The sequence below is a fragment of the Microcebus murinus genome, chromosome 6, assembly GCF_040939455.1.
Source record: "Microcebus murinus isolate Inina chromosome 6, M.murinus_Inina_mat1.0, whole genome shotgun sequence".
NCBI classification, from domain to species: Eukaryota; Metazoa; Chordata; class Mammalia; order Primates; family Cheirogaleidae; genus Microcebus; species Microcebus murinus.
In genome coordinates this window covers 73,414,851-73,427,961 of record NC_134109.1, presented here as the reverse complement: position 1 = coordinate 73,427,961, position 13,111 = coordinate 73,414,851, and the positions used below count along the sequence as shown (strand labels likewise).

The following is a 13,111-nucleotide window of genomic DNA, read 5'->3' as shown; positions in this document are numbered from 1 at the left end:
TATGGGATTATATGTTATTGATTTCTTTCATAGAAATGCAGCAAATATTTTGACTACCATATCCTTATAATGGTATCTATTACTATATCCTTAGATTCTGGTCATTTTAAATCATCCACAAGCTGTGAGCTTTTTGCTTAAACCATGATAAAATAAAATAGGTACATAGCTCAAAATAAAGCACATCCATTTAGTGTCTGTTGACATAACAATCTTAAAAACAAAAGTCATTTTTTGTCTAAAATAACAAGCAATATAATTTTGTATATAAACTTAGAAACATACTTAAAATTCATTTTTACGTGTTAACAATTTAAAGTGACTGACACTACGTAATATATTTAAATGTATTAAAGGTGTATTCACTGATATCTGCATTATTATAACTTTAAAAATTTTTTAAAGAATATTTTCATTCCAGTATAATGGCAAAGTGTTTCAAGCTTGACTCGACAGGGTATTTCAACAAGCCAGTATATTCGTTCCTTATTATGGTTAATTTTTCTTTATGAAGTGACCGAATTTGAATAAGGATGTAGTTCATTTTGAAGATCCATCTCCTCTCCAGTTTCTTCCTGCTGAAAGAGAATAATCTTTGGTTTGTGACACCACAATCTGTGGCAGGGGAAGTGGCTCTGATACCAAACAGATGATTATATCCTTTCAGTATGAACTAGCTGCAAAAGAGATGTGAGCACTATCATTTCAAGTCATTTCACTGAGATGCTAAAGAGATGCATGACAGGAACTGAATTAGAGAAAGATGCTTTTATTGCATTTGTCACTTTTTCAGCATCAACTACGAAAGATAAAAGCACCATCTCACAGTTTTCTTCCTTAATAATTTGAAAAAGAGAACAAATATCCAGTTAGTTAAATCCACACATAATGATACAATGGGAATGAGGAAAATGCCAGGAAGCAAGCAGACAATAATGAAAGAGGAACATAGAGAACTGAGGAATAGGTGCAAAATTTCACCTTGCTTCAAACAGAAATAGTGATCCTACTTAGGAAATTGAGAAAAGTTACCAGTACATTCAAAATGGGAAAGACAATGTCTTTGAATGAGAAAGAGATCCCTAAATATAAAGTGATCCCATGACATATATTAATGAGTATATGATATATAAACTAGTATTGTAACATGAGGGTGGGAGGGAGCTGGTTAACACCCTTCTAAGAAAACATGAATTTATGAAAAATAAATAAATAAATAAATAAAAGAGTGTGAGAGACAGGAATCTAATTAGCAAAACTACTGTGTTCTATGAAAGTCTTCCACAAAAATTTGCAAAAAGATAATAAATTAGGAGTTAGGGCTCAACGAAGGGAACAAAAATAAGAACTCCTCTTACAAACGCAATCTCTCTTCTTTTTATAGCCTTTGTTTACAAACATAGCTGCCAAAGGACAAAGCAGACCAACCAATCCTAAACACATGTGCAGTTTATCCTTTGATTAGTGAAAATACCCTGGTTCAAAATATCAGTCATTTGGGCTTACCCTCCTAGACTCAGAGCCTGTATAAATATTAGGCATGAAAAAACAATAACAACCCATGCATAATCACAAGCCACGCTGAAGTCTCGTTATCTATATTTACACAGTTTGCTTGATACAATGGTGTATTAGAGAATTCTTAAAGCATTTATTCAGTCCTGTGTAGTGGTTCATTACAACCACTGTATTATTCAACAGTTGCTTGAAGAGCCTAACATCCTCCATTTTTCATGTTGGAATTATTAGTGAAATAACTCAAGCATTCGTACCAATCAGAAAACATTACCACTTTTATAGATCCATTTTTGATGTCACATTGTTGTCATCATCAGAATATGTGGGCCTTCCCATTTACTGATTATCACTATAGCAATATAGCACTAAATAATGTGTTGACTAGCAAAAGCCAGAGACAGTTTCCAGTACAGTAATTGAATAAAAATCCTTAGCTGTTTATAGAAATTTTTGGTACAATAATCTAAAGATGCTGGTTGGTGCATAATCTAAATCTATCAGGCTAGTATATAACAATGCTATTCTAATATTTAATCTTTCATCAATTGCATATCTTCCTTTCATATGCGTGCCAAGGACATAGTCTTCCACATGCAGTATTTTCTGGGAAACTTGTGGTAATACCTACAGATGAGTTTTTCATGCCTGGAAACATTCATAGCACTTTGATGATACCTGTTTTATAACACCTTATTAGTTTGCACTGGAAATCTATTTATATACTAGTCTTGCCTATGAAACCCTGCATTCCTCATAATTGAGGGCCTTAAGAATAAAGACCATATCTCATTTATTTGTCTATTCCCAAGGTAAGCCCAGCACTAATCAATAGTTCTGTTAAATGAATGTGAAAATGTATCCTAATACATTCTCAAGTACAATTCCAAACAGGTGGAAGAACAGTGATCCTAAAATATACCTTGGTTTCACTTCACTGATAATGGACAAGTATGTCAACTACAGAGAAGTCTCAATATGGGGGCTGTTTGGAGCAGTTACACTGAAATAATAGCTATGAAAAGATCACATCTGTTAGGGGTATTATGTGATGACATATGCAAATATAGGACAGCAAGTTTATCCCTTATACTTCTGCTGTATTTGATATGGCGGAAATTACGTTTGCCATACCATATTGTGATCTAGAACTTGACTAATAGTCCTAAAAGATCTAAATTGGTCTTGCTATTAAAAACTGATGCAGGGGAATCTGGATAAGCATTTTGCAAATGAAATTGAAGAGTTACTGCAATCAGCTTCCTACTTAAAGATGAGGCTGGGGAAGGGACACACTTAAGGTCTCACGTTTATTCCATTCTATTCCCTCCCTCCCCTACTCTCTCTCTCGCTCTCTGTGAAAAATGAATCCAGGCAAGTTATCTAAGTCAAATCTTCTTCCTGAGCTTCAGAGTCACAGCATCGTCAGATCTGCTACAGATCTGTTACGTTAGCTGTTATTTGTTATGTCAACAATGATAAAGTAGGGACAAAGGATAAATGCTATGCAGCACCTCAACCTCTATGATAGAAATTAAAGCAAGCAGCGTGTTGAAATAGGCTGGTATCGCTTTAGAATTTATCAACATGTGTGTCAGGGTGGAGGCGGCTGCAGGCTAACAATGCTCCGGGTATGTGAACAAATGCACGCGTAAGCCCTCACAGAAATCTGCGGTTTTACCTTGGTGTGCACAACTCAAGATTTTGAGCTTTGAAGTTCCATGATCTTTTAGCAGCGCTACATTCTTTCAAAGAAGATCTTAGATAAAATGTCAGGATATAAAGCATACAAACGCAGATCTGCTCCAGCTGTGTTGAGATAGAAAGCCTAGAGCCCACAGGCCCCCTTCTCAACCCATCTCTCCTGCACTCTCCCCTCCGCACACTTCTTGGACACCTTCTAAGGTACATTTGTTATAATTGTCCTGCCAGCTAGGGGATTCACAAATGAAATTTCAGTTGCAAATGAAATTGAAGAGTTACTGCAATCAGCAGCCTGCTCAAAGATGAGGTTGGGGAGGGGCACACTTAAAGTCTCACATTTATTCCATTCTATTCCCTCCCTTCCCCCTCACCTCTTTTACTCTCTGTGAAAAATGAATCTATGCAAGTTACCTAAGTCAAATCTCCTTCCTGAGATTGAGAGTCATGGCACCATCAGATCTGTTTCATTATCTGTTGTTTGCTATGCCGACAATGGTAATCTCTTTAAAAGGAGGGACAAATAAAAAAATACATGTTTTTGATTTCATACGGACACTGCCAAACACTCTAATCTAAAATTCCTGGTATATGTCAAGCAATAGTATTTTCTAGCCCAAGAGGGCACTGGTTGTAAAACAGCACTGCTTAGACACACAGAATGCTACTCAATTATTCTGTTGCCTAAACAATGATCACACAACTAAGACCTAAAATTCAAATAAATTACAAGTTGATTAAAAAAAAAAAAGAAATTTGGATTGGAATATGCCAGAAGTAATTAAAATTAACAAAACCTCAGAAAATTATATCATTTGCAATCAAGAAGGCATAGAAATAAAAACAGTGAGAATTTGTTATAATAGGACTCAGAATTCAAAGTGGGAAATCAACAGAATTTAATTGCTGGACATACGAACTGCTCCCCTATATGATATTACTTTACCTAATAAATTTATGCAAAACATTTGAGTTATCTCTAGTTTTTCCAGGTCTGTGAATTGTGAAATTTACTTGACTTTGAGAGCAAGACAGGGTTCAAGTATTTAAAATTGAGCCTCCATATATAACTATTATATTTAGCAGGATATATTAGATAAAATCAACTTTAAAAAGGAGGAAATATGATCTTCCATCTAAAAAAATCCCTGTTTCAAATATTGTGACATACTCGTTATATAATAACTTATTCATTTCCATTCAGGGAACATCTCCAGCACTGTCCTAGTCATTAAATATTTCTCGTAACTATTATTCCAAAATCGCAAATGATTCCTATTTTGAAACCAATCTCCTCAGTGAGCAATGTCTCTTTTTTCCCTAAAATGCTTTATTTTAAAAATATATTCTTGAGATTCTATTTCATTTTTAAGCATTTTATTATGAATTATTTCAAACAGACAAGCAACACCCAGGTACTTACTACCTCGCTTTAACAAATATCAATTTTTGCCATTCTTGCATCAGATTTGTTATGGCCTATCCACAAATACATATGGGAAGAAAAACTCCAGCAGGCATAAGTACAAATATATACTTATATTCTGTAAGTATATTAGGAGCTGGTTATAATTTAAACATCTTCATTAAGGCTGTTAAGTGTGAGGAGTAGGGCCTTTTGTAGCCATAATTATACAAGTATTTTCATTACAAATATTTTAAATAAATGTAAATACCAAGACAGAGACAAAGAATTTTTTTTATCTCACTCTGTTGCCTGGGCTAGAGTGCCATGGTATCAGCCTAGCTCACAGCAACCTCAAACTCTGGGGCTCAAGCAATCCTCCTGCCTCAGCCTCCCAAGTAGCTGGGACTACAGGTATGTACCACCATGCCTGCCTAATTTATTGAATATATATATATATACATATATATATTTTTTTTTTTTTTTTTTAGTTGTCCAGCTAATTTCTTTCTATTTTTTTAATAGAGACGGGGGTCTCACTCTTGCTCAGGCTGGTCTCGAACTCCTGACCTTGAGAGATCCTCCGGCCTCGGCCTCCCAGAGTGCTAAGATTACAGGCGTGAGCCACCACACCCAGCCAAGAATTTTTAATATAAATTGTACCTTTCCTATCTCAGAGGCCCAGGCTGAATTTTTGAAACAAATATCCTAGACATAGAATCATAGTCTACTTTCTTTTTCTGTGTCCTCTCTTCCCATCCCTGAGTCAGCTGACCTCCTGTGGTGTAGTGACATCCTGGATAGAAGTAAAATAATCAATATCAGAGTCCTTTGGGAAGGAAACCAACTCCCAACAGTGATTTCTTATATGGAAAAGAGATACTCAAAACTCACTGTCACAACAGCATGAACGAGTTACCGCAAGGTTAGTATCCTGTACAGAAAAAAGAATGTGGGGCTCGAGTTGGTACCAAGGAGCTAGGAAGGTTGAAAGGGTCTATCTCCTCCCTCTAACAACAGTCAGAAAACCCACTCGCTACCCTTTTTAGAAACAAAATAAATAAAAACCACAACAATAGCTGCATTTAAAGGAAACACAAAAGGCTAGACTTCTTACACGAGACAGGGAAGCTTGCCTTCAGGACAGCGGTTGAGAATGAGCTCTAACGCGTACACCCGAATACATATTGTTTCGCATACACTGGTACCATAGAAAGGTCATCTGATTAACATTTCAACAAATGCAGAAAATGAAACACATTCAAACAAATCCTCCCCTCCTCATCACGCCATCCTACTCTCCCTTACCTTTATTCGCAAATACCTGAAACGACACACATCACAACAAATTCCAGTTGTAAACATTCACATTCTCCCTTGTTAGGAGGCTGTGACCACATACTTAGATCCCGCCTGTTGTATGCCAGCCCACTGACCTCACCGGGCACAATTCACATGCTCTTTCTCCTTCAAGGACACTTTGAAAGAAAGGATGATCCATGCATATTATCCTTCTCATTATAGCCCTATATCTATGGCTGCGAAAACTTGAGCCTTGAAATTCTTGGACCATTTCTATAAGTGGAGAACCAAAGATTCTCTGCTATACTCTGAGTTTCCAACAATATTGAAACGTGGGGCAAGTTAGTCCTCCCTGCTGAGGCAGCCAGGTTTAAATTAGAAAAGACTGTTTCAAAATTCACTACTCCTATTTAAAACTACCAAAAGACTTAGAAATCTGAGCCCAGAAAAATTTAGAGATCTAAGCAGATGAAGAAAGAAGAAAATTTCTCCCTCATCAAAACCAATGCAGATGGGCCATTCTGAACAAAGCGGCACTTATGTATTATTAATATTTCCCAAGCACCCTCTGAACATGCTGTGGGACTAAACTATGGCAAATCCACTCTAGACACAGGTTTCCTGAAAGAGGAAAAAAAAGGAAAATAAGTACATTTTAAAAGTAGAAATACAAGCAGCATATGTAAACTGTAAATATTAGTCCCTAAAGGGTCTAAGAAAAACTGAATTCATCTTCCTGTTAGCACAAAAAATAAAAAAATAAAAAAAATAAAAAAAATAAAAAAAAAACTGAAATCAGCCTTAGATTTTCCCTTCCCCATGACGCTGATACCCAAGAATCATTAGGAGGATATAAATCACAAACACAGTGAGTAATACTCACTTTTACCCTGAAGTCCCAAGTCTAACAAGAGCAAACGTGTGAAAAATGGATACAGGAAAGCGTGTGTCCGTGCCGGGCAAGAGTAAGGAACAGGGGTAGAATAAGATAGATGGAAAAACAGAAAATAGGAACTATTGGCACATGTATTAATATGCCAGGTTTCTTTTTCATCCTATACAGACCTGTTTAGGAAGGTCTGCATACTTGAGAATATCCCAGATTTTAACTCTGAAAAGAAAAATCATTTTTTATATGTAACCCTCTACTTCCTCTCTGCATACCAATCTCATTACAGTTTACCCCAAAGGACACAACCACAAGGGAGTCAGCTCTTAAATCCCTCTCCAAAGTAAAAAATGGAATTCAAATGGGTCTCTACTGCTATGATTTAGAGACTGCATTGTCTATGAACCTAGAGGATATACTCCTTTTTTGAGACAGAGTCTCAATCTGTCTTCCAGGCTAGAGTGCCATGGCATCAGCCTAGCTCACAGCAACCTCAAACTCCTGGGCTCAAGCGATCCTCCTTCCTCAGCCTCCCTGGAAGCTGGGACTACAGGCACATGCCACCGTGCCCAGCTACTTTTTTCTATTTTTAGTTGTTTGGCTAATTTCTTTCTATTTTATAGTAGAGACAGGTTTTTTGCTCTTGCTCAGGCTGGTCCTGAACTCCTGAGCTCAAGCAATCCTCCAGCCTCGGCCTCCCAGAGTGCTAGGATTACAGGCATGAACCACCACACCTGGCTAGAAATACTCTTAATGTGAGTAATTTCTCTCCAAAATATACCTGTATGGCCTTAGGGTGAACCCCAACCTATGCGAGCCTCAGTTTTCCCACCTAAAAAATGTAAGATGTGGACCAAATGACTTCTAAGATTATTTTCAGGATGAACATTCTATGATGTCCCTAAAGACTGAGGAAAAAGACACTAACGGTTCAAAACATACCAACTTTACTCAACTAAGTGTAGTTAGTTTGGCATCCTCAGGAATCCTAACAGGGCACATGCAGAGAAGCAGTAAGGACCTCCAGTGGTCAAGAAAAAAGCAACTTATATGTGCCTGTATATTTTTCTTATATCAACTGCTGGTTATTAGAGGAGCAGGAACAATCCAATAGATTTATGGTTGGTATTAGAAGAAACCATTTAGGTGAACACTAACTTGTTCTAGCTATGAATTCATTTATGTGATGATAGTTCTTTATTCTCTCGTTTTCAAAACAAAAATCAACTCACTTTTTCACTATGATTTTAAAGGGAAAAAAGGATAAGGCTAACAAGGGAGAAGATTTAGGATATCCTGGTTAAATCAGTGCTATTTTTTTAAATGATCCTATCATAAGCTAGTGTGGCTCATAGCAACCAGGCACAGCAGAGAGGAGGTACAAGGAAATCAAACATGTAGAGCTGAAGATATGTTATTTTAAAGTTACATTAGGAGCAGCAAATTCTTTAGAAATTATACTGTATAGCTGACAGATATATACACTCCCACACAGACTAGGTTTAATAATTATCTTTTGTTAGCAGCACACCTTTCAAGAATCATTGCATGGGGATTGTCTTAACTTGACAAGACTTCACTGAGACAGCCTGCTCTAAAATGATCTCACTTTACCTGTTGCTTTACTTATACAAGGCTGTCTAGTAGAGTCCCACATGTGCACACCCCAAATGTACTGCCTCCCAGGCAACACTCTGATTTCTCTAGCTGTGGGCTGACGGCTATATATGTACATTAGCACAAACTATGAATATTAACTATACATGTATTATTTTCCTGGGAGAGGTACCCTGAGAGCAGACAAGGCATAAATGAGTACATTAAAGCCTTGGACATTACAACAGGTAGTCAGGTGCCTAAACAGCAAAGAAAAGGGAGTGGCACAGAGAAAAGAGAGTCAAGGTCTAAAGCTAAACATGATCCACAACTTAACCCCATTAATCGTTATCTGTATGCAGAGAGCTCAAAATTACTTCCTGCTCTAAGTAGAAGTATAGGCAAGGACCTTAAATAAATCCCAAATCCCATGTATAGCATATGCAAATAAATCATCAAAAGAGCATGAAAATGACTAACTTGCAATGCCATTCTCACTTCAAAATACAAGGAAAAAATATAGCTCTCATAGTTAAATCTAGCCTATCGTAAAAATGGTGTCACTAGAGCCTCCAACCAAAATCTGAAAAAGATTAACCCAGGATTCAGAAACAGTTTGCAAAATACTCTCTCACTATAAAATAGGAATCATCAAATTGAAAAAAAATGCTGTGGTCTATTGAAGTCACACCAAGTTTATGCATGAATACTCAATCACAACTTTTCCAAGACTCCTCCCCAGTCTTGGCACCAAACCTTCTTAATTTTCTCTCAAAATTGGGGGAGGGGGAGACAGATCTGAATAAGAAGCCTGAGAGGTAATATGAAAAATATTAAGAATAGTGATACCTTATCAATTTTCCTAAAAAATGTGAAGCAGATGAATTTCATTTAACTTTCAGCATACACAGCTTATAACATACAATTATCTTTTTGGCTTGAGTTAATAATTACCAGCAGTCAAGAAAAACTCAAATCCACGCTGCAGCTCCTGCATATACCACTGTCATAATAACACAAGACAGATAGCTGAAATAAATTCATATTTTGATCCCGGATTTTTCAGTTTAAATGAAACAAGTATCAAGTAATAAGAGTATTGCTTTCATTGTCATGAACAGATTTAAAGGCGCTGAACTAAACAACATAACAACTTTAAGTAGCCAAAAGCTTTTTTTAAAAAAAAACAGATACTAGAAAAAGGGAGGAAAAAAACCACAACTATTTCCAAACAATGAAATGACTCATTTTCTATGCAATATACCAAAAGGGCCTATTGCTGTCCACTGTACGTACACCTCCGAAAGCAACAGTGCAATATAAGAACAGTAATGGGTTTTGGAATCAGACTGAAAGGAATTCATTTTGCAGTCCCATCACATACTAGTTATGTGACCTTAAGCAAGTTACCTAACTTCCTTGAGCTTAATGTACCTCATGTGTAAAATGGTCTAATGCTAACATTGTAGGATTATTTTGAGTTTAAATAAAATGCATATGAAGTACCAAATATCCAGCCAGATACTGTATAAATAAGAGCTGTTTTAACACAATTGTTTACACCCACACCTCTTCTACTCTCTGTCCCCCAAATTAAGGTAGTGCTTAGTCAATCTTATTCAGAGGGTGGCCCCAATGCATTTTACAGCAATGCTGATGTCTCAATTCCTTATTCCTCTAAGATCACTCATCCCCCTCTCCAGAAACCCCCACACTCTCTCCACCCAAACCCTACTATAATGATTCCAAGAATTAGAAATACCATGCTCTGCAAAAATAGGAAAAAAAAAAAATAGCCAGGCATCATGACTCATGACGTAGTCCCAGCTACTTGGAAGACTGAGGCAGGAGGATCACTTAAGCCCAGGAGTTCAGGGTTGCGCTGAGCTATGACTGCACCACTGCACTCCAGCCTGGGTAACAGAGAGAGACCCTATCTCTAAAAACAAAAACAAAAAAAAAAAAAAAAAGGAAAAAATAAATGGATGTATTTCTGACAATAGATGTATTTCTGACAATAACTCCTTACTAAAATCTGTTCTGGAGCAAAGCAATAGCACATGCTTAAGAGGCCAAATCTCAGTCCCAATGGATCAATCAAATTCAATTTGATTGAATACTATTAACCCACCACTGTCATTTAAATCTTGATTTTTTTTTAAGAGTTTACAAATTTTTGAAAATGCTACAAATCTTTACCCGTATCTAACACTATACCAAATACTACTACTCCTGACTTCCTGTTACTAAATTCAAAAATCTAAAGAAAAATCTGTTTAGATTATGGGATGGCTGAGAATAGCAGTAAGGTTGTATGGCTATGGTTATGTTGTATATCAAACAAATGGTTATGTTGTATATCAAAATATCATGTTTTCCCCCTACAAATCTAAAAACACATTAACCACATTATCTCTCTGGACCAGCCCATTTGGACAACACCCCCGAAGCAACAATGGCCACCTTAGAATTATCCCAACTTCCAGAGGACAGCAGCCAAATGGTTGGCATGTTCTGGGGTGGCTGCTGGATCCCAGAAGTAGACTGGGACATGTCTACTTCTGACCCACCAACTCCTACTGGGGTAACTTTTGGAAGACTGCACCTCCTAACCGCATGGACTCTATGAGTGTCTCTTGCTTAAGAAGGACAACATTAACCAGGCTTTTCTGAGCAATGGATTATAGACATGAATATATAAATAACTTGGGATACAGCAAGCCATATACATACATATTATATAGAGAGAGTGCATGTGTATATGCCATACATACGTATGGCTCTTACTTGGTAGCCAACAAATGCTAAAAATAAGCTTTTTGTAATTGATAAATGAGGAAGGAATTAAAATCAATTATTGATGTTTCACCTTGTTTCACAAATGCACCCTCATTAACCCCATTCGGTTAATATAAATGCTTCCACTCTTCAAAGAAATTGACGGAGGGGTCAACACCACAGGAATGACACTATTTATAATATAGATAGCTCCACAATGAAGCATAAAGAAAAAGCTCAAGTATTTAGTCATTACAGCTTGACCTCTTGTCTGAGGCAATTCTTGGCCTCATTCTTAGAGAACTGGTTCTTCTGAACTTTTAAGGAAAAACAGTATATTTGCATAGCCTCGAAATATTTCCCCCAAACCAGGTCCTGCTGGGGCTGCATTCTGGCTCTGAGTTCTGCCCAGACACACCGTGTCCCTGTGCCTTCCCAGATGAGAGGGTGAAACTCATCAAGAAAGACAATTACCTGACCAACCCCCACAGACCAGCTTGGCAGGGCTGGGCCAGGCTGCCTTGAGAGGCTCAGCCTTAGACCCAACAAGGAACCCCCAGTGCGGTGCCCTGTGGGGCCCGTCTGCAGCCCCCCAGCCTCAGGGCTTCTGCCCCAGTGTCTGCTTCCAGTCCAGCGGTAGCTTCTTAACCAACCACCCTCTCCCAAGCCAGAGACCCAGTATAAACAATAAAGCTTCTTTTTTGCAGAAACAAACAAAATATGTATCTTAGATAGTGATATATATGTAGGGGTTTTTTTTGTTTCAGATAAATAATAAACACCATATGTAGATTTTAATGACTATAAGGTGGGAAAAACAGCAACTTTGAAGACAGGCATAAATTTGAATCCTGATTCTGCTACCTATTAGATATGTAAATTTTGTACAAATTATTTAACTTTACTTCCAAGGCTTAGTTTCAACATGTATAACACAGACATAATGAAATCTACCCTATTAGGTTAAAGTTAGGATTTATTGAAATAGGAAAAGAGCCAATGTCACACCCCTTACATAGAGCCTACACATGGTAGGTGTTCCGGAAATGGCAATGCTGACTACTGCCATCAGCTTGTTAGCTTAATGTCACTTGCTGTCACCAGATCACTAATGGCCACCGGGCTCCATTTATACGCATACACCTTGCCTATTTATTTTAAGCCTAACCCTTCTGAGAGCACTAAATTTGTTCACTTAAAAAACCTGGGTAAAACACTACAGGAACTATTGTAAAATTGAGAGAGGCCCCAAAATAAAAAAAAAATTAAAAAAAAAAAAAATTGAGAGAGGCCAAGAGAACTGAATCATCAAGTTGAAAAAACTCCTTGAGAAATGACCCTGCCTACCCTTATGCAGCAGGAAGGCCCATTGGTGAACCCATGTCAGTTAAATGAGGCCAAATCCATTTTGGAAGATTTTCAGGCAAGATGATCCCCCAACCCCCCCTTAGATGCCCAGTTAACACCCATGTACAAGATGCACACAAACAGCAAATCTAAATCCCCTGCATTTTAGTTCAGTATATTTGATTTTTTCCCTCTGTCTTTATAGCTTGAAACACATATGACAATTATTAAATCACTTCTCAGGCTTCTTTTGCTTAGCATCATAAACTTTTCATCATAGACTCTATTTTGCTGATTTTTAATCATCTTTCAAGTTTCCTGTGTCACCTCTGTAATTGCAGAAATTAAAATAGGTCAACAAATCCAACCAAAAAAAAAAAAAAGCTAAATAAAAGAGAAAATGAGGTAATGATCACTATGTTTTGTTTTCTAATTACATATATTTGTTAGTACTGAGTGTGGCTATTTTAATGACAGCCCATGTTAATGACCTAATTTCAAATATGACTCACAGCATATTCTAACCCAACAGTTTCCTTTTCTTGGCCTGTAAAATAATTCTTAACTTTTGTACAGCA

At 37.1% G+C, this 13,111-nt stretch overlaps 1 protein-coding gene and 1 pseudogene across 1 annotated transcript in view; one reads left to right on the top strand and one right to left on the bottom strand.

Moving 5' to 3' along the window:
• AVEN (apoptosis and caspase activation inhibitor) overlaps positions 1–13,111 on the bottom strand; it is a 160,121-nt gene that overhangs the window by 100,801 nt on the left and 46,209 nt on the right. The window lies entirely within an intron of this gene.
• The window catches only part of LOC142871412 (lupus La protein homolog), an 80,334-nt pseudogene that overhangs the window by 65,065 nt on the left and 2,158 nt on the right, over positions 1–13,111 (top strand).